Raw genomic sequence first — 20,157 nt, forward strand, 5'->3', positions numbered from 1 at the left:
CCAACTTTAACCAAAAACACCAACTTTGGCTATAAACATCTAGTTTCTACCAACTTTGACCAAAAACACCAACTTTGGCTACAAACATCCATTTTCTACCAACTTTGACCAAAAACACCAACTTTGGCTACAAACATCCATTTTCTACTAACTTTGACCAAAAACACCAACTTTGGCTACAAACATCCATTTTCTACCAACTTTGACCAAAAACACCAACTTTGGCTACAAACATCCATTTTCTACTAACTTTGACCAAAAACACCAACTTTGGCTACAAACATCTTGTTTCTACCAACTTTGACCAAAAACACCAACTTTGGCTACAAACATCTAGTTTCTACCAACTTTAACCAAAAACACCAACTTTGGCTACAAAACATCTAGTTTCTACCAACTTTAACCAAAAACACCAACTTTGGCTACAAACATCCATTTTCTACCAACTTTGACCAAAAACACCAACTTTGGCTACAAACATCCATTTTCTACTAACTTTGACCAAAAACACCAACTTTGGCTACAAACATCTAGTTTCTACCAACTTTAACCAAAAACACCAACTTTGGCTACAAACATCCATTTTCTACCAACTTTGACCAAAAACACCAACTTTGGCTACAAACATCCATTTTCTACTAACTTTGACCAAAAACACCAACTTTGGCTACAAACATCTAGTTTCTACTAACATTGACCAAAACCATCAACTTTGGTCACAAACATCTAGTTTCTACTAACTTTGACCAAAACCATCAGCTACATCCGCGTATGTAGAATGTGTGCGAGAATGTGTGCGATGCTATTGGCCGCAAACAATGTTCCTCTCTGTTTGCCACAACATTTTTTACTATTTCCAATGTTTTTACCTGCATTGAAACAGGTGGTTGAAAATGTTATGCACAGGTATTTTTATATCCGAAAAATAATCTGTTCAGTGCCCTTCTTCAAAAGAACGAATTGATGGACAAATTGAAATACATCTGAGCACATCGACGTAAAACAACTTATGGTAGCTAATGAACGGATCTATCCAAATCTCTGTTACAATTGAAGATCCATTGGAAACTGACCGAGTTATGGCAGGTGACAGAAAAAGCTTAGGTCGCGAATAACTTTTTTGTCCGACATCGGAGCACATGGTCGTGGAAGACTTTTAGCTTGCATTCATTGAGATCTATCCAAATCACAAAGAAAATCCAAAATCGGTTGGTAAATGACTGAGATATGGGCAAAAAAAAGAAGTTGAAATGCGAACCGCGAGAAATCAGCCTGAAGGTAGGCAATTCGTATAAGCCATTCAATGAATTAGAAGTTACTTTTTCGAATAACATTTGACACGGACAACTTAGCACATCGGCGTAGAATAACTTTTGGTAGCTTATGAGAAGATCTATCCATATCTGTGTTACAATTGAAGATCCATTGGAAACTGACCGAGTTATGGCAGGTGACAGAAAAAGCTTAGGTCGCGAATAACTTTTTTGTCCGACATCGGAGCACATAACCGTGTACACTTTTAGCTTGCATTCATTGAGATCTATCCAAATCACAAAAAAAATCCAAAATCGGTTGATAAATGACTGAGATATGGGCAAAAAAGAGAAGTTGAAATGCGAACCGCGAGAAAACAGCCTGAAGGTAGCCAATTCGTATAAGCCATTCAATGAATTAGAAGTTACTTTTTCGAATAACTTTTTCCACAGACATCTGAGCACATCGACGTTGAACAACTTATGGTAGCTAATGAGCAGATCTATCCAAATCTGTGTTACAATTGAAGATCCATTGGAAACTGACCGAGTTATAAGCATCCAAAGTGGCAAAATGAGAAATTTTTGTTTGAAAAACCAAGAAAAATTTAAGTCTTTGTATCTCGAATAACATTTGACACAAACAACTTAGCACATCGGCGTAGAATAACTTTTGGTAGCTTATGAAAAGATCTATCCATATCTGTGTTACAATTGAAGATCCATTGGAAACTGACCGAGTTATAAGCATCCAAAGTGGCAAAATGAGAAATTTTTTTTGGAAAAACCGAGAAAATTTTAAGTCTTTGTATCTCGAAAAACATTTGACACACACAACTTAGCGCATCGGCGTAGAATAACTTTTTGTAGCTTATGAGAAGATCTATCCATATCTGTGTTACAATTGAAGATCCATTGGAAACTTACCGAGTTATAAGCATCCAAAGTGGCAAAATGAGAATTTTTTTTTGGAAAAACCGAGAAAATTTTAAGTCTTTGTATCTCGAATAACATTTGACACAGACAACTTAGCACATCGGCATAGAATAACTTTTGGTAGCTTATGAGAAGATCTATCCATATCTGTGTTACAATTGAAGATCAATTGGAAACTGACCGAGTTATAAGCATCCAAAGTGACAAAATGAGTATTCACGAAAGCGCCAGGCGCACTTGGTCGGGTTTTTGGTCCAACTTGCACCATTTTTGGCCCGTATTTGCCCCATAGCTCCGCCGGTATCCAAGATATCGCCACACTTTCTTCTGGTCATGGCTAGATGGCACTTGTGGCTAGATTTCTTCCATGCACCACTAATCGCTACCATGTCTGTGGCCGGAGCTATTCGACGAACAACCATCGCATTTACCTAGGTACTTTTTCGGGTTTTTGGTCTAACTTGCACCATTTTTGGCCCGTATTTGCCCCATAGCTCCGCCGGTATCCAAGATATCGCCACACTTTTTTCTGGCCATGGCTAGACGGCACTTGTGGCTAGATTTCTTCCATACATCACTAATCGCTACCATGTCTGTGGCCGGAGCTATTCGACGAACAACCATCGCATTTACCTAGGTACTTTTTCGGGTTTTTGGTCTAACTTGCACCATTTTTGGCCCGTATTTGCCCCATAGCTCCGCCGGTATCCAAGATATCGCCACACTTTCTTCTGGCCATAGCTAGATGGCACTTGTGGCTAGATTTCTTCCATGCACCACTAATCGCTACCATGTCTGTGGCCGGAGCTATTCACGAAAGCGCCTCGCGCACTTGGTCGGGATTTTGGTCCAACTTGCACCATTTTTGGCCCGTATTTGCCCCATAGCTCCGCCGGTATCCAAGATATCGCCACACTTTCTTCTGGCCATGGCTAGATGGCACTTGTGGCTAGATTTCTTCCATGCACCACTAATCGCTACCATGTCTGTGGCCGGAGCTATTCGACGAACAACCATCGCATTTACCTAGGTACTTTCTCGGGTTTTTGGTCCAACTTGCACCATTTTTGGCCCGTATTTGCCCCATAGCTCCGCCGGTATCCAATATATCGCCACACTTTTTTCTGGCCATGGCTAGACGGCACTTGTGGCTAGATTTCTTCCATACATCACTAATCGCTACCATGTCTGTGGCCGGAGCTATTCGACGAACAACCATCGCATTTACCTAGGTACTTTTTCGGGTTTTTGGTCTAACTTGCACCATTTTTGGCCCGTATTTGCCCCATAGCTCCGCCGGTATCCAAGATATCGCCACACTTTCTTCTGGCCATGGCTAGATGGCACTTGTGGCTAGATTTCTTCCATGCACTACTAATCGCTACCATGTCTGTGGCCGGAGCTATTCACGAAAGCGCCTCGCGCATTTGGTCGGGTTTTTGGTCCAACTTGCACCATTTTTGGCCCGTATTTGCCCCATAGCTCCGCCGGTATCCAAGATATCGCCACACTTTCTTCTGGTCATGGCTAGATGGCACTTGTGGCTAGATTTCTTCCATGCACCACTAATCGCTACCATGTCTGTGGCCGGAGCTATTCGACGAACAACCATCGCATTTACCTAGGTACTTTTTCGGGTTTTTGGTCTAACTTGCACCATTTTTGGCCCGTATTTGCCCCATAGCTCCGCCGGTATCCAATATATCGCCACACTTTCTTCTGGCCATGGCTAGACGGCACTTGTGGCTAGATTTCTTCCATACATCACTAATCGCTACCATGTCTGTGGCCGGAGCTATTCGACGAACAACCATCGCATTTACCTAGGTACTTTTTCGGGTTTTTGGTCTAACTTGCACCATTTTTGGCCCGTATTTGCCCCATAGCTCCGCCGGTATCCAAGATATCGCCACACTTTCTTCTGGCCATGGCTAGATGGCACTTGTGGCTAGATTTCTTCCATGCACCACTAATCGCTACCATGTCTGTGGCCGGAGCTATTCACGAAAGCGCCTCGCGCACTTGGTCGGGTTTTTGGTCCAACTTGCACCAATTTTGGCCCGTATTTGCCCCATAGCTCCGCCGGTATCCAAGATATCGCCACACTTTCTTCTGGCCATGGCTAGATGGCACTTGTGGCTAGATTTCTTCCAAGCACCACTAATCGCTACCATGTCTGTGGCCGGAGCTATTCGACGAACAACCATCGCATTTACCTAGGTACTTTTTCGGGTTTTTGGTCTAACTTGCACCATTTTTGGCCCGTATTTGCCCCATAGCTCCGCCGGTATCCAAGATATCGCCACACTTTTTTCTGTCCATGGCTAGACGGCACTTGTGGCTAGATTTCTTCCATACATCACTAATCGCTACCATGTCTGTGGCCGGAGCTATTCACGAAAGCGCCTCGCGCACTTGGTCGGGTTTTTGGTCCAACTTGCACCATTTTTGGCCCGTATTTGCCCCATAGCTCCGCCGGTATCCAAGATATCGCCACACTTTCTTCTGGTCATGGCTAGATGGCACTTGTGGCTAGATTTCTTCCATGCACCACTAATCGCTACCATGTCTGTGGCCGGAGCTATTCGACGAACAACCATCGCATTTACCTAGGTACTTTTTCGGGTTTTTGGTCTAACTTGCACCATTTTTGGCCCGTATTTGCCCCATAGCTCCGCCGGTATCCAAGATATCGCCACACTTTTTTCTGTCCATGGCTAGACGGCACTTGTGGCTAGATTTCTTCCATACATCACTAATCGCTACCATGTCTGTGGCCGGAGCTATTCACGAAAGCGCCTCGCGCACTTGGTCGGGTTTTTGGTCCAACTTGCACCATTTTTGGCCCGTATTTGCCCCATAGCTCCGCCGGTATCCAAGATATCGCCACACTTTCTTCTGGTCATGGCTAGATGGCACTTGTGGCTAGATTTCTTCCATGCACCACTAATCGCTACCATGTCTGTGGCCGGAGCTATTCGACGAACAACCATCGCATTTACCTAGGTACTTTTTCGGGTTTTTGGTCTAACTTGCACCATTTTTGGCCCGTATTTGCCCCATAGCTCCGCCGGTATCCAATATATCGCCACACTTTTTTCTGGCCATGGCTAGACGGCACTTGTGGCTAGATTTCTTCCATACATCACTAATCGCTACCATGTCTGTGGCCGGAGCTATTCGACGAACAACCATCGCATTTACCTAGGTACTTTTTCGGGTTTTTGGTCTAACTTGCACCATTTTTGGCCCGTATTTGCCCCATAGCTCCGCCGGTATCCAAGATATCGCCACACTTTCTTCTGGCCATGGCTAGATGGCACTTGTGGCTAGATTTCTTCCATGCACCACTAATCGCTACCATGTCTGTGGCCGGAGCTATTCACGAAAGCGCCTCGCGCACTTGGTCGGGTTTTTGGTCCAACTTGCACCAATTTTGGCCCGTATTTGCCCCATAGCTCCGCCGGTATCCAAGATATCGCCACACTTTCTTCTGGCCATGGCTAGATGGCACTTGTGGCTAGATTTCTTCCAAGCACCACTAATCGCTACCATGTCTGTGGCCGGAGCTATTCGACGAACAACCATCGCATTTACCTAGGTACTTTTTCGGGTTTTTGGTCTAACTTGCACCATTTTTGGCCCGTATTTGCCCCATAGCTCCGCCGGTATCCAAGATATCGCCACACTTTTTTCTGTCCATGGCTAGACGGCACTTGTGGCTAGATTTCTTCCATACATCACTAATCGCTACCATGTCTGTGGCCGGAGCTATTCACGAAAGCGCCTCGCGCACTTGGTCGGGTTTTTGGTCCAACTTGCACCATTTTTGGCCCGTATTTGCCCCATAGCTCCGCCGGTATCCAAGATATCGCCACACTTTCTTCTGGCCATGGCTAGATGGCACTTGTGGCTAGATTTCTTCCATGCACCACTAATCGCTACCATGTCTGTGGCCGGAGCTATTCGACGAACAACCATCGCATTTACCTAGGTACTTTTTCGGGTTTTTGGTCCAACTTGCACCATTTTTAGCTTATAAGCTTATGAGAAGATCTATCCATATCTGTGTTACAATTGAAGATCCATTGGAAACTGACCGAGTTATAAGCATGCAAAGTGGCAAAATGAGAAATTTTTTTTTTTTGAAAAACCGAGAAAATTTCAAGTCTTTGTATCTCGAATAACATTTGACACAGACAACTTAGCACATCGGCGTAGAATAACTTTTGGTAGTTTATAAGCAGATCTATCCATATCTGTTTTACAATTGAAGATCCATTGGAAACTGACCGAGTTATAAGCATGCAAGTGACAAAATGAGGATTTTTTTGTAAAAATCGAGAAAATCTTTTATAAAAGAAAAAATAAGAATCGAGAAAATAAGATTTTAAAAACATTAAATGTACTGGAAAGAAGTTTTCATTCCTACCGACAACAATTAAAGCGCAGCGGAATATAATTCGTTTATTTCTTTCATCACATTGCTTACATTTGGACCCAATCGGCTCAATCGTCCTTCACTTGCTTGGTATGTGATAATATGTGAAATTATCATGCACATTAACGATATCGTACACCGGAAGGTTCCGGTGTAAAATACAATTCAATTTTAATGCCATGCGGAAAATGTGCCGAACTTGTCCGCTACACCTAATGAAAGCTTCATATTGTACCCAAACGAAAGCTTTACATCAAAAGCTCTGTAATGCGAGAGCTTTTCCATATGCATTGGAACCATTTGGAAAGCTTTACCGCCATTTGCATTGGGTGTGTAGTAAAAGTGATGTCAGTAAAAATGTCATCGCAGATTCATAACGTAATAATGTCGAATTATGCTTATATTTTCGGCTCAACTGTCATTTATTGGGTTTGTTGACAATAATATATGCAATTGTGTGTGCACATAAATTTTTTTACCCATACGCGGAACCTTCCGGCGTAAATTGCAATTCAATTTAAGCCAATGTTTTAAATTGCATTTTGATTTCATCTTCATTACAGTATTCTACTTATTATGTGTGGAAGTGTGTGATACAATTAAATATACATTTAACAAATCGTGAAGTTTTCTGCAAGAATATGTGCAAAACTGTTTGTAATGGCAACCGTTCAAAATATGGGCGTGCGGTTTTTTTTTATTTAATTACATTAAATTGTATTTTATCAAATGAGTCCATTCAGGTGTTCCACCACTCTCTGTTGCTCTCTCGCACTGATTGATCGAATCGTTCCCATGCGAAAGAATGGGAAGAAAAGGTTTGATTTAATTTTTGTTAGTACTGTTTTAAATCGGATTTTGGTCGGCTGTTATAATCATTGATTGTGGAAAATTGGTTGAAATAAAGTTTGATAGAAAAGAAATAATTTAATTTAATTTATTATAATTTAATTTATGATAAATTAATTTATTTTATTTTAATTTAATTTAATTTAATTCCATAACATTTCATTTCATTTCATATCATTTCATATCATTTCATATCATTTCATATCATTTCATATCATTTCATATCATTTCATATCATTTCATATCATTTCATATCATTTCATATCATTTCATATCATTTCATATCATTTCATATCATTTCATATCATTTCATGTCATTTCATGTCATTTCTTGTCGTTTCATGTCATTTCATGTCATTTCATGCACAGCAATATCGCGCGCGCGCAAGCATGCTCACTCCCACAGCAACAGCTAATCGAACATATGGCACCACCCCCACCCACAAAAAAACACACCGGCAACAGCTGTTGATACGGTGCGCGCTCCGTTTGCCTTAGCGCGGTATCGATGTGAAAAAAAGGGAAGCAAAGGTTTGATTTATTTTTTGTTAATACTGTTATAAATCGGATTTTGGTCGGTTGTTATGATCATTGGTTGTGTAGAATTGATTGAAATAAAGTTTGTTAGAAATAAAATAATTTAATTTAATTTATTACAATTAATTTTCATTTTATTAAAAATGAAATAATTTAGATTAATTTAATAGAATTGAATGTAATTTAATTGCACTTTATGTCAATTCATTTCATTTCATTCAATACCACGCGCCGCAATAACGCGCGCGCATAAATACGCACGCATGCAACCGCACGCAACAGCTGATCGAACGTATGCCACCCACCCCCACCCACAAAAAAACAACACCGGCAACAGCTGTTGATACGGTGCGCGATCCGTTTGCCTTAGCGCAGTATCGATGTGAAAGAAAGGAAAGCAAAGGTTTGATTTATTTTTTGTTAATACTGATATAAATCGGATTTTATTCGGGTGTTATGATCATTGATTGTGTAGAATTGATTGAAATGAAGTTGAATAGAAAAAAAATAATTTAATTTAATTTATTATAATTTATTTTAATTTCCTTAAGAATGAAATAATTTAATTTAATTTAATAGAATTTAATTTAATTTAATTGCACTATATTTCAATTCATTTCATTTAATTCAATATCACGCGCCGCAATAACGCGCGCGCATAAATACGCACGCATGCAACCGCACGCAACAGCTGATCGAACATATGGCACAACCCCCACCCACAAAAACACACACCGGCAACAGCTGTTGATACGGTGCGCGCTCCGTTTGCCTTAGCGCGGTATCGATGTGAAAGAAAGGGAAGCAAAGGTTTGATTTATTTTTTGTTAATAGTGATATAAATCGGATTTTGGTCGGCTGTTATGATCATTGATTGTGTAGAATTGATTGAAATGAAGTTGGATAGAAAAAAAATAATTTAATTTAATTTATTACAATTTATTTTAATTTTATTAAAAACGAAATAATTTAATTTAATTTAATTTTATTTTATTCAATTTAATTTAATTGCACTTTATTTCAATTCATTTCATTCAATATCACGCGCCGCAATAACGCGCGCGCATAAATACGCACGCATGCAACCGCACGCAACAGCTCATCGAACATATGGCACAACCCCCACCCACAAAAAAACACACCGGCAACAGCTGTTGATACGGTGCGCGCTCCGTTTGCCTTAGCGCGGTATCGACGTGAAAGAATGGGAAGCAAAGGTTTGATTTATTTTTTGTTAATAGTGATATAAATCGGATTTTGGTCGGCTGTTATGATCATTGATTGTGTAGAATTGATTGAAATAAAGTTTGTTAGAAAAAAAATAATTTAATTTAATTTATTACAATTTATTTTCATTTTATTAAAAATGAAATAAATTAGTTAAATTTAATAGCATTTAATTTAATTTAATTGCACTTTATTTCAATTAATTTCATTTAATTCAATATCACGCGCCGCAATAACGCGCGCGCATAAATACGCACGCATACAACCGCACGCAACAGCTGATCGAACGTATGCCATCACAACGCGACACCGTCAAGGTCAACAGCTGTTGGTACCGTGCGCGATCCGTTTGCCTTAGCGCGGTATCGATGTGAAAAAAAGGGAAGCAAAGGTTTGATTTATTTTTTGTTAATACTGTTATAAATCGTATTTTGTCGGCTGTTATGATCATTGATTGTGTAGAATTGATTGAAATGAAGTTGGATAGAAAAAAAATAATTTAATTTAATTTATTACAATTTATTTTAATTTTATTAAAAATGAAACAATTTATTTTAATTTAATATAATTTAATTTAATTTAATTGAAGTATATTTCAATTCATTTCATTTAATTCAATATAACGCGCCGCAATAACGCGCGCGCATAAATACGCACGCATGCAACCGCACGCAACAGCTGATCGAACGTATGCCACCACAACGCGACACCGTCAACAGCTGTTGGTATCGTGCGCGCTCCGTTTGCCTTAGCGTGGTATCGATGTGAACCGTGCCGCGGTCGAGGTTGAAATGAGCTCGTCCAGGTGGGTTTCCCCCACGCTCGCGTTTTCTCCCGCGCACTAATTGGTCGAAGCGTTCCCATACCGAAGAGAGGGAATGGCAAATGTTGGCTGAATTGTAAATGGTATGTCTGAAATCGGATATCCGCTTTAATAGCAATTAATATTTATTTTATTTAAAATTAATTACACTAAATGAAATTAATTTCACTGCAATGCACATAAGTTAGGTTAAATAGAATGTATGAAGGTGGTTTGAAATTATTTAATGTGAAATGTTAATAAATGTATTCATTTATTTAATTAATTATTGGAATTATAGTGAAGTGTATTAAATTGCATAAAATGAAATAATTGTTTAAATTTATTTATTCAATGAAGTGTTATGAAAAGTGAAGAATGTAGTGTAATTTATATTGTTTTTTAATTTATTAAAAACCTAATGTAAACTTTTTTAATTACATTCAATGTAATGCAATGTAATTAAATTTCAATAAATTTAATTTAATTTAATTTAATTAATTTTAATTTATTTCAATTTATTTTAATTTACTTTAATTTAATTGAATTTAATTTAATGTAATTATACTTTTATTAAATTTAATTTTAATTTAATTTAATTGAATATAATTGAATTTATTTGAATTTAATTCAATTTATTTTATTTCAATTTAATTTAATTTAATTAAGTTTAATATAATTTAATTTAATTCCATAAGATTTCATTTCATGTCATTTCATGCACAGCAATATCGCGCGCTCGCGCATGCGCACTCGCACAGCAACAGCTGATCGACCGTATACCACCCCCACCGAAAATAAACATCACCGGCAACCGTCTCTTTTTTATCGTGCGCGCTCCTTCCCGCCTTAGCGCGGTATCGATGTGAACCGTACCACGGTCGAGGTTGAAATGAGCTCGTCCAGGTGGGTTTCCCCCACTCTCGCGCATGCGCACTCGCACAGCAACAGCTGATCGACCGTATACCACCCCCACCGAAAATAAACATCACCGGCAACCGTCTCTTTTCTATCGTGCGCGCTCCTTCCCGCCTTAGCGCGGTATCGATGTGAACCGTACCACGGTCGAGGTTGAAATGAGCTCGTCCAGGTGGGTTTCCCCCACTCTCGCGCATGCGCATGCGCACTCGCACAGCTGATCGATCGTATGCCCACCCCACCGAAAATAAACATCACCGGCAACCGTCTCTTTTTTATCGTGCGCGCTCCTTCCCGCGTTAGCGCGGTATCGATGTGAACCGTACCACGGTCGAGGTTGAAATGAGCTCGTCCAGGTGGGTTTCCCCCACTCTCGCGCACGCGCTCGCGCGCTGGCTCAAGATTGGCCCGTTCCGCGGCGTACTAATACATGCTCATAAAAAGCGTCAAACCCGTTTCTCGCTTTGCGCGCAACGTGCACAAAGCGGAGAACGGGTTCGACACCACCGGCCCTCGTGTAGCGATAGGAAAACGTTTGCCGGTGTTTGTAAATATGCTCATTTTTTGCCGGATTTGAGCGTTCTGATTGGCTTGTAACGCTAGTATGGAAACGTAAACGCCCAGCGTGACGATTCGAGCGGGATGAAGCGATCTGAAACCCCAGGCGCGGGAACGGCTCATCCGAAAAGCGTTACATTAACGAAAATATATATTAAGACTAGCTTAAACTCCAGGCCCGGTAGATTACAGGGCTACGCACGATAAGGGGATGTAAGAAGATAGGGGATGTAAGAAGATAGGGGATGTGAGAAGATAGGGGATGTAAGAAGATAGGGGATGTAAGAAGATAGGGGATGTGAGAAGATAGGGGGTGTGAGAAGATAGGGGGTGTAAGAAGATACTTTGACTACAAACATCTCGTTTCTACTAACATTGACCAAAAACATCAACTTTGACTACAAACTTCGAGTTTCCACCAACTTTGACCAAAAACATCAACTTTGACCGAAATCGATGGTTTTGTAGCAACTTCGACTGTATTGAGTCATTTTCAACCAACATTGACCAAAATCATCAAAATTGACCGAAATCATCAACATTGACCAAAATCGATGGTTTTGTACCAACTTCGACTGTATTGTGTCATTGTTAACCAACTTTGACCAAAATCATCAACATTGACCAAAATCGATGGTTTTGTACCAACTTCGACTGTGTTGTGTCATTGTTAACCAACATTGATGAAAACCATCAATTTTGGCTACATACATCTAGTTTCTACCAACTTTGACCAAAACCATCAATTTTGACTACAAACATCTAGTTTCTACCAACATTGATGAAAACCATCAATTTTGACTACATACATCTAGTTTCTACCAACATTGATGAAAACCATCAATTTTAACTACATACATCTAGTTTCTACCAACGTTGATGAAAACCATCAATTTTGACTACAAACATCTAGTTTCTACCAACTTTGACCAAAACCATCAATTTTGACTACATACATCTAGTTTCTACCAACATTGATGAAAACCATCAATTACAACCAAAACTAACTAGTTTCTACCAACATTGATGAAAACCATCAATTTTGGCTACAAACATCTAGTTTCTACCAACTTTGGCTACAAACATCTAGTTTCTACTAACTTTGACCAAAAACATCAACTTTGGCAACAAACATCCATTTTCTACCAACTTTGACCAAAAACACCAACTTTGGCTACAAACATCCATTTTCTACTAACTTTGACCAAAAACACCAACTTTGGCTACAAACATCCATTTTCTACCAACTTTGACCAAAAACACCAACTTTGGTTACAAACATCTAGTTTCTACTAACTTTGACCAAAAACACCAACTTTGGCTACAAACATCTAGTTTCTACCAACTTTGACCAAAAACACCAACTTTGGCTACAAACATCCATTTTCTACTAACTTTGACCAAAAACACCAACTTTGGCTACATACATCTAGTTTCTACCAACTTTGACTAAAAACACCAACTTTGGCTACAAACATCTAGTTTCTACCAACTTTGACCAAAAACACCAACTTTGGCTACAAACATCTAGTTTCTACCAACTTTGACCAAAAACACCAACTTTGGCTACAAACATCTAGTTTCTACCAACTTTGACCAAAAACACCAACTTTGGAAACAAACATCTAGTTTCTACCAACTTTGACCAAAAACACCAACTTTGGCTACAAACATCTAGTTTCTACCAACTTTGACCAAAAACACCAACTTTGGCTACAAACATCCATTTTCTACCAACTTTGACCAAAAACACCAACTTTGGCTACAAACATCTAGTTTCTACTAACTTTGACCAAAAACACCAACTTTGGCTACAATCATCTAGTTTCTACCAACTTTGACCAAAAACACCAACTTTGGCTACAAACATCCATTTTCTACCAACTTTGACCAAAAACACCAACTTTGGCTACAAACATCTAGTTTCTACCAACTTTGACCAAAAACACCAACTTTGGCTACAAACATCTAGTTTCTACTAACTTTGACCAAAAACACCAACTTTGGCTACAATCATCTAGTTTCTACCAACTTTGACTAAAAACACCAACTTTGGCTACAAACATCTAGTTTCTACCAACTTTGACCAAAAACACCAACTTTGGCTACAAACATCTAGTTTCTACCAACTTTGACCAAAAACACCAACTTTGGCTACAAACATCTAGTTTCTACCAACTTTGACCAAAAACACCAACTTTGGCTACAAACATCTAGTTTCTACCAACTTTGACCAAAAACACCAACTTTGGCTACAAACATCTAGTTTCTACCAACTTTGACCAAAAACACCAACTTTGGCTACAAACATCTAGTTTCTACCAACTTTGACCAAAAACACCAACTTTAGCTACAAACATCTAGTTTCTACTAACTTTGACCAAAAACACCAACTTTGGCTACAAACATCCATTTTCTACTAACTTTGACCAAAAACACCAACTTTGGCTACAAACATCCATTTTCTACCAACTTTGACCAAAAACACCAACTTTGGCTACAAACATCCATTTTCTACCAACTTTGACCAAAAACACCAACTTTGGCTACAAACATCCATTTTCTACCAACTTTGACCAAAAACACCAACTTTGGCTACAAACATCTAGTTTCTACCAACTTTGACCAAAAACACCAACTTTGGCTACAAACATCTAGTTTCTACTAACTTTGACCAAAAACACCAACTTTGGCTACAATCATCTAGTTTCTACCAACTTTGACCAAAAACACCAACTTTGGCTACAAACATCCATTTTCTACCAACTTTGACCAAAAACACCAACTTTGGCTACAAACATCTAGTTTCTACCAACTTTAACCAAAAACACCAACTTTGGCTACAAACATCTAGTTTCTACCAACTTTGACCAAAAACACCAACTTTGGCTACAAACATCCATTTTCTACCAACTTTGACCAAAAACACCAACTTTGGCTACAAACATCTAGTTTCTACCAACTTTGACCAAAAACACCAACTTTGGCTACAAACATCTTGTTTCTACCAACTTTGACCAAAAACACCAACTTTGGCTACAAACATCTAGTTTCTACCAACTTTGACCAAAAACACCAACTTTGACAAACATCTAGTTTCTACCAACTTTGACCAAAAACACCAACTTTGGCTATAAACATCCATTTTCTACCAACTTTGACCAAAAACATAAACTTTGGCTACAAACATCCATTTTCTACCAACTTTGACCAAAAACACCAACTTTGGCTACAAACATCTAGTTTCTACCAACTTTGACCAAAAACACCAACTTTGGCTACAAACATCCATTTTCTACTAACTTTGACCAAAAACACCAACTTTGGCTACAATCATCTAGTTTCTACCAACTTTGACCAAAAACACCAACTTTGGCTACAAACATCCATTTTCTACCAACTTTGACCAAAAACACCAACTTTGGCTACAAACATCCATTTTCTACTAACTTTGACCAAAAACACCAACTTTGGCTACAAACATCCATTTTCTACCAACTTTGACCAAAAACACCAACTTTGGCTACAAACATCCATTTTCTACTAACTTTGACCAAAAACACCAACTTTAGCTACAAACATCTAGTTTCTACTAACTTTGACCAAAAACACCAACTTTGGCTACAAACATCTAGTTTCTACCAACTTTGACCAAAAACACCAACTTTGGCTACAAACATCTAGTTTCTACCAACTTTGACCAAAAACACCAACTTTGGCTACAAACATCCATTTTCTACTAACTTTGACCAAAAACACCAACTTTGGCTACAAACATCTAGTTTCTACCAACTTTGACCAAAAACACCAACTTTGGCTACAAACATCCATTTTCTACCAACTTTGACCAAAAACACCAACTTTGGCTACAAACATCTAGTTTCTACCAACTTTAACCAAAAACACCAACTTTGGCTACAAACATCTAGTTTCTACCAACTTTGACCAAAAACACCAACTTTGGCTACAAACATCTAGTTTCTACCAACTTTGACCAAAAACACCAACTTTGGCTACAAACATCCATTTTCTACCAACTTTGACCAAAAACACCAACTTTGGCTACAAACATCCATTTTCTACTAACTTTGACCAAAAACACCAACTTTGGCTACAAACATCCATTTTCTACCAACTTTGACCAAAAACACCAACTTTGGCTACAAACATCCATTTTCTACTAACTTTGACCAAAAACACCAACTTTGGCTACAAACATCTAGTTTCTACCAACTTTGACCAAAAACACCAACTTTGGCTACAAACATCTAGTTTCTACCAACTTTAACCAAAAACACCAACTTTGGCTACAAACATCTAGTTTCTACCAACTTTGACCAAAAACACCAACTTTGGCTACAAACATCTAGTTTCTACCAACTTTGACCAAAAACACCAACTTTGGCTACAAACATCCATTTTCTACTAACTTTGACCAAAAACACCAACTTTGGCTACAAACATCTAGTTTCTACCAACTTTGACCAAAAACACCAACTTTGGCTACAAACATCTAGTTTCTACCAACTTTAACCAAAAACACCAAGTTTGGCTACAAACATCCATTTCCTACCAACTTTGACCAAAACCACCAACTTTGGCTACAAACATCCATTTTCTACCAACTTTGACCAAAAACACCAACTTTGGCTACAAACATCTAGTTTCTACCAACTTTGACCAAAAACACCAACTTTGGCTACATACATCTTGTTTCTACCAACTTTGACCAAAAACACCAACTTTGGCTACAAACATCTAGTTTCTACCAACTTTGACCAAAAACACCAACTTTGGCTACAAACATCCATTTTCTACCAACTTTGACCAAAAACACCAACTTTGGCTACAAACATCCATTTTCTACTAACTTTGACCAAAAACACCAACTTTGGCTACAAACATCTAGTTTCTACCAACTTTAACCAAAAACACCAACTTTGGCTACAAACATCCATTTTCTACCAACTTTGACCAAAAACACCAACTTTGGCTACAAACATCCATTTTCTACTAACTTTGACCAAAAACACCAACTTTGGCTACAAACATCTTGTTTCTACCAACTTTGACCAAAAACACCAACTTTGGCTACAAACATCTAGTTTCTACCAACTTTAACCAAAAACACCAACTTTGGCTACAAACATCTAGTTTCTACCAACTTTGACCAAAAACACCAACTTTGGCTACAAACATCTAGTTTCTACCAACTTTGACCAAAAACACCAACTTTGGCTACAAACATCCATTTTCTACTAACTTTGACCAAAAACACCAACTTTGGCTACAAACATCCATTTTCTACCAACTTTGACCAAAAACACCAACTTTGGCTACAAACATCTAGTTTCTACTAACATTGACCAAAACCATCAACTTTGGTCACAAACATCTAGTTTCTACTAACTTTGACCAAAACCATCAGCTACATCCGCGTATGTAGAATGTGTGCGAGAATGTGTGCGATGCTATTGGCCGCAAACAATGTTCCTCTCTGTTTGCCACAACATTTTTTACTATTTCCAATGTTTTTACCTGCATTGGAACAGGTGGTTGAAAATGTTATGCACAGGTATTTTTATATCCGAAAAATAATCTGTTCAGTGCCCTTCTTCAAAAGAACGAATTGATGGACAAATTGAAATACATCTGAGCACATCGACGTAAAACAACTTATGGTAGCTAATGAACGGATCTATCCAAATCTCTGTTACAATTGAAGATCCATTGGAAACTGACCGAGTTATGGCAGGTGACAGAAAAAGCTTAGGTCGCGAATAACTTTTTTGTCCGACATCGGAGCACATGGTCGTGTAAGACTTTTAGCTTGCATTCATTGAGATCTATCCAAATCACAAAGAAAATCCAAAATCGGTTGATAAATGACTGAGATATGGGCAAAAAAGAGAAGTTGAAATGCGAACCGCGAGAAATCAGCCTGAAGGTAGGCAATTCGTATAAGCCATTCAATGAATTAGAAGTTACTTTTTCGAATAACATTTGACACGGACAACTTAGCACATCGGCGTAGAATAACTTTTGGTAGCTTATGAGAAGATCTATCCATATCTGTGTTACAATTGAAGATCCATTGGAAACTGACCGAGTTATGGCAGGTGACAGAAAAAGCTTAGGTCGCGAATAACTTTTTTGTCCGACATCGGAGCACATGGTCGTGTAAGACTTTTAGCTTGCATTCATTGAGATCTATCCAAATCACAAAGAAAATCCGAAATCGGTTGATAAATGACTGAGATATGGGCAAAAAAGAGAAGTTGAAATGCGAACCGCGAGAAATCAGCCTGAAGGTAGGCAATTCGTATAAGCCATTCAATGAATTAGAAGTTACTTTTTCGAATAACATTTGACACGGACAACTTAGCACATCGGCGTAGAATAACTTTTGGTAGCTTATGAGAAGATCTATCCATATCTGTGTTACAATTGAAGATCCATTGGAAACTGACCGAGTTACGGCAGGTGACAGAAAAAGCTTAGGTCGCGAATAACTTTTTTGTCCGACATCGGAGCACATGGCCGTGTACACTTTTAGCTTGCATTCATTGAGATCTATCCAAATCACAAAAAAAAATCCAAAATCGGTTGATAAATGACTGAGATATGGGCAAAAAAGAGAAGTTGAAATGCGAACCGCGAGAAAACAGCCTGAAGGTAGCCAATTCGTATAAGCCATTCAATGAATTAGAAGTTACTTTTTCGAATAACTTTTTCCACAGACATCTGAGCACATCGACGTTGAACAACTTATGGTAGCTAATGAGCAGATCTATCCAAATCTGTGTTACAATTGAAGATCCATTGGAAACTGACCGAGTTATAAGCATCCAAAGTGGCAAAATGAGAAATTTTTGTTTGAAAAACCAAGAAAAATTTAAGTCTTTGTATCTCGAATAACATTTGACACAAACAACTTAGCACATCGGCGTAGAATAACTTTTGGTAGCTTATGAAAAGATCTATCCATATCTGTGTTACAATTGAAGATCCATTGGAAACTGACCGAGTTATAAGCATCCAAAGTGGCAAAATGAGAAATTTTTTTTGGAAAAACCGAGAAAATTTTAAGTCTTTGTATCTCGAAAAACATTTGACACACACAACTTAGCGCATCGGCGTAGAATAACTTTTTGTAGCTTATGAGAAGATCTATCCATATCTGTGTTACAATTGAAGATCCATTGGAAACTTACCGAGTTATAAGCATCCAAAGTGGCAAAATGAGAAATTTTTTTTGGAAAAACCGAGAAAATTTTAAGTCTTTGTATCTCGAATAACATTTGACACAGACAACTTAGCACATCGGCATAGAATAACTTTTGGTAGCTTATGAGAAGATCTATCCATATCTGTGTTACAATTGAAGATCCATTGGAAACTGACCGAGTTATAAGCATCCAAAGTGACAAAATGAGTATTCACGAAAGCGCCTCGCGCACTTGGTCGGGTTTTTGGTCCAACTTGCACCATTTTTGGCCCGTATTTGCCCCATAGCTCCGCCGGTATCCAAGATATCGCCACACTTTTTTCTGGCCATAGCTAGATGGCACTTGTGGCTAGATTTCTTCCATGCACCACGAAAGCGCCTCGCGCACTTGGTCGGGATTTTGGTCCAACTTGCACCATTTTTGGCCCGTATTTGCCCCATAGCTCCGCCGGTATCCAAGATATCGCCACACTTTCTTCTGGTCATGGCTAGATGGCACTTGTGGCTAGATTTCTTCCATGCACCACTAATCGCTACCATGTCTGTGGCCGGAGCTATTCGACGAACAACCATCGCATTTACCTAGGTACTTTCTCGGGTTTTTGGTCCAACTTGCACCATTTTTGGCCCGTATTTGCCCCATAGCTCCGCCGGTATCCAATATATCGCCACACTTTTTTCTGGCCATGGCTAGACGGCACTTGTGGCTAGATTTCTTCCATACATCACTAATCGCTACCATGTCTGTGGCCGGAGCTATTCGACGAACAACCATCGCATTTACCTAGGTACTTTTTCGGGTTTTTGGTCTAACTTGCACCATTTTTGGCCCGTATTTGCCCCATAGCTCCGCCGGTATCCAAGATATCGCCACACTTTCTTCTGGCCATAGCTAGATGGCACTTGTGGCTAGATTTCTTCCATGCACTACTAATCGCTACCATGTCTGTGGCCGGAGCTATTCACGAAAGCGCCTCGCGCACTTGGTCGGGATTTTGGTCCAACTTGCACCATTTTTGGCCCGTATTTGCCCCATAGCTCCGCCGGTATCCAAGATATCGCCACACTTTCTTCTGGTCATGGCTAGATGGCACTTGTGGCTAGATTTCTTCCATGCACCACTAATCGCTACCATGTCTGTGGCCGGAGCTATTCGACGAACAACCATCGCATTTACCTAGGTACTTTCTCGGGTTTTTGGTCCAACTTGCACCATTTTTGGCCCGTATTTGCCCCATAGCTCCGCCGGTATCCAATATATCGCCACACTTTCTTCTGGCCATGGCTAGACGGCACTTGTGGCTAGATTTCTTCCATACATCACTAATCGCTACCATGTCTGTGGCCGGAGCTATTCGACGAACAACCATCGCATTTACCTAGGTACTTTTTCGGGTTTTTGGTCTAA

The 20,157-nt window shown here is 39.4% G+C and overlaps 1 long non-coding RNA gene across 4 annotated transcripts in view; it reads left to right on the forward strand.

Annotated features, from left to right (window-relative positions):
• LOC125773875 (uncharacterized) overlaps positions 1–20,157 on the forward strand; it is a 76,681-nt gene that overhangs the window by 44,475 nt on the left and 12,049 nt on the right. For all 4 annotated transcript variants that reach the window (XR_007420437.1, XR_007420435.1, XR_007420436.1 and 1 more), the window contains 2 exons: positions 1,087–1,450; positions 17,277–18,196. This is a non-coding gene — a long non-coding RNA (uncharacterized LOC125773875). The remainder of the gene's footprint in view (positions 1–1,086; positions 1,451–17,276; positions 18,197–20,157) is intronic.

The sequence above is a fragment of the Anopheles funestus genome (assembly GCF_943734845.2).
Source record: "Anopheles funestus chromosome X unlocalized genomic scaffold, idAnoFuneDA-416_04 X_unloc_6, whole genome shotgun sequence".
NCBI classification, from domain to species: Eukaryota; Metazoa; Arthropoda; class Insecta; order Diptera; family Culicidae; genus Anopheles; species Anopheles funestus.